This window comes from Orycteropus afer, unplaced genomic scaffold (assembly GCF_000298275.1).
Source record: "Orycteropus afer afer isolate SDZICR_OR568_19922 unplaced genomic scaffold, OryAfe1.0 scaffold00355, whole genome shotgun sequence".
Classification (NCBI taxonomy): Eukaryota; Metazoa; Chordata; class Mammalia; order Tubulidentata; family Orycteropodidae; genus Orycteropus; species Orycteropus afer.
The window spans coordinates 3550152-3553738 of NW_006921942.1; positions in this window are offsets into that span (position 1 = coordinate 3550152).

The following is a 3587-nucleotide window of genomic DNA, read 5'->3' on the forward strand; positions in this document are numbered from 1 at the left end:
AAAAGAAAAACACTGAGGCATATTATAATCAAACTCTCCAAAACCAAAGACAAAGAAAGAATTTTGTGAGTTGCCCAGCACAAAAGAAATATTACTTATAATAATCAAACAGTTAGGCTGAGCTCTGATTACTCAGAAGAAACCATGCAGGCGAGAAGGCAATAGGACAGCATATATAAAACACTGAAGGAAAAGAACTTCCAACGAAGAATTCTATATCCAGCCAATTTGTGCATCAAATATGAAGGCGAAATCAAGGCATTCTCAGACAAATAGAAATTAAGGGATTTTGTGACAACCAGAAAAACCTACAAGAAATGCTAAAGGAAGTCCTTCCAATAGAGAACCCACAACAGAGAACAACAAAATCAGGATACGTGACATCAACACTAAAACAAAATCAGAAATAGAAACTTAAAATAAGACCATAAAACATTGTACAATAAATATCAAGGAACCCAATCTGCACATGACAAGAGGAACTAACGAAACAGAGGGAATAAAAGTTCTAGGTACAAACTTCCAAATGGAGGAAAACAGGACAATGTCTTCAAAGAAAAGACTGTTTAAAAAAAAAAAAAAATGTAGAGACAAGAATTCACTCCAAGGTAACCACAGAGAAAATTAACAATTTCCCTGAGCAAATCCAGAAGGAAGGAAAATATACAGGTTTAATAAGCACAAAACCAACAATAAAGAAGAAAAGAGGGGGTGCACTTAACAACAAAATGAACTCATCACAGAAAAGTATGTGGACCAAGGAAACACCAACAATGTGACAAAAAAAAAAAAAAATAGAATGACAGCAATCAATTCATACCTCACTAATTGCATTCAATGTGAATGGACTAAATGCACCAATCAAGAAAAAGAGAATGGCAGACTGGATAAGAAAATAAGACCCATAGATATGCTGCCTACAAGCAACCCACTTTAGGCACAAAGAGAAAAACAAATTAAGAGTGAAGGGATGGAAAAAAATATACCAAGCCAACGGTAATCAAAAAGAAGCAGGAGTGGCAGTATTAATTTCTGATAAAATAGACTTCAAGTTGAAAAACAGCATAAGAGACAAAGAAGGACACTATATGATGCTGAAGGGTCAATTGACCAAGAAGACATTACTATAATAAATTATCTATACACCCAACAAAAGTGCTCTAAAATATATGAAGAAAATATTAATTGACTTGAAAGGGAAAATAGACAACTCTACAATAGTAGTAGGAGACTTTAACATATCACTTTCAAGGTGGGATAGATCAACTAGGAAAAAAAAAAGATACAGAAGAACTCAACAACACAATCAACCAACTCAATCTCATAGACATATACAGAGCACTCTATCCACCAAAAGCAAAATTCACGTTCTTCTCCAGTGCACATGGATCCTTCCCCAGAATAGATCACGTGTTAAGACGTAAAACAAGCCTCAATAAATTCAAAAAACATTGAAATACTACAAAGCATCTTCTTGGACCACAATGCTATAAGATCTATATAATTAGAAATTAATAATAGGAAGATCAAGAAAAAACATCAAAAGTGGAAGTTGAATACTAAACTGCTCAAAAACTACTGGGAAATAGAAGAAATAAAGAGGGGAAATTAAAAAATGGCTAAAAACAAACGAGAATGAAGATACATCTTACCAAAACCTATGGGACACAGTGAAAGTAGTACTCAGAGATCAATTTATAGCAATAAATGCACACATCAAAAAAGAGGAAAGAAACAAAATCAATATTCTAATTCAACAACTCCAACAACTAGAAAAAGAGCAAACAACAACTGACAATTAACACACGTGATGATATAACCCAGAAACCAACCCAGCTATGGAAGTATCCAAAATAAATAAGTCTACAAGATTGTAAACATGAACCAGAGACACCAATTGACAAATGAGGACAACTACAAACCAAAAAGAGGGAAAAAAAAAAAATCTGTGTCATTACAGAACTTCTAGATGGCAGGGAAGTCAAGACAACTACTAGATAGAACAGACTGTTTTGAACTTGGGAAAAAAAAACTATAAATCACAGGGTAACCTCAAAGAAAAATGATAAACCTTCACATCAAAATTAAAAAGAGGACCAGCATAAATATTCAGCAAGTTCTAAAACAATAGCAATGAAGGAAGTGATAACACGATTCATAAACAAAATGAACTCAGCATGGAAAATTATATGGAACAAAGAAATTGACATAATGAAAAAGCACATGACAAAAATGACAGCAAAAAATTCATATTTGCTGATAATTACATATCTGGCAAGGGACTATCTCTAAGATTGATGGAAAACGCCAATGCTTCAACACTAAAGGAATTAACAATCCAATTGAAAAATGAGCAGAACACATGAATAGACACTTCATCAAGGAAGGTATTCAGGTAGTCAGCTAATACATGAAGAGATACACTCAATCATTGGCCATTTGTTGTTGTTGTTGTTGTTTGCCGTCGAGTCGGACCTGATTCATAGCGACCCCTCCTTGGGTTTCCGAGGCAGTATCACTACGGAAGTAGATTGCCCCATTTCCTTCTGAGGAGTGGTTGGTGGATTTGAACCGCCAGCCTTCTGGTTAGCAGTCAAGTGCCATAGCCACTATGCTACCAGAGCTCCCTATCATTGGCCATTAGAGAAATGCAAAGAAATGCAAATCAAAAGAACAATGAGATATACCATCTCACCCCAGCACTGATGGCAAGGTTCAGCGAGACAGAAAATAACAAATGCTAGTAGGGAGCTCTGGTAGTATAGTGCCTAAGGCACTTGACTGCTAACCATCCATAGTGATACTGCCTTGGAAACTCAAGGAGGAGTCACTATGTGTGGGGTCTGACTCAACGGCACAAAACAACAACAACAACAAGTGGGGATGTGGAGAGACTGAGACTCTCATACACTGCTGATCTGCTGATGGGATTGTGAAGTGACAACCACTGTGGAAAGCATTGTGGTGATTCTTTAGAAAGCTGGAAATGGAGATACCATTTCACCCAGCAATCCCATTACTAGGTATATATCCTCGAGAGGTGAGAGCCAGGATAGGAACAGATACATGCACACTCATATTCATCACAGCTCTATTTACAATAGCAAAAAGATGAAAACAACCTACATTCCTATCAGGAGAAGAGTGGATGACCAAACTATGTACATACACACAATGGAATGCTATACAGCACTAAAAAATAATGTAGAGTCTGCAAAACACTGCATAATATGGATGAACTTGGAGGACATTATGCTGAGTGAAATAAGTCAACCACAAAAGGACAAATATAGTATTAGTTCGTTGGTGTGGAGAGTTAAGGAAAGGTTTCTATGTGGAGGGAAACTTTCTTTGTTGGTTGCCAGGGATGGGAGGGGAGGGGAGGGAACACTGAAAAAAAAAATTGCATTGACCCATGTCATCTTGTTGTTGTTGTTGTTATGTGCCCTCGAGCGGACCCGACTCATAGCTACCCCTCCTTGGGTTTCCGATGCAGTATCACTACGGAAGTAGATTGCCCAACCTTCCTTCCGAGGAGTGGCTGCTGGGTTTGAACCGCCAGCCTTCTGGTTAGCAGCCAAGTGCCT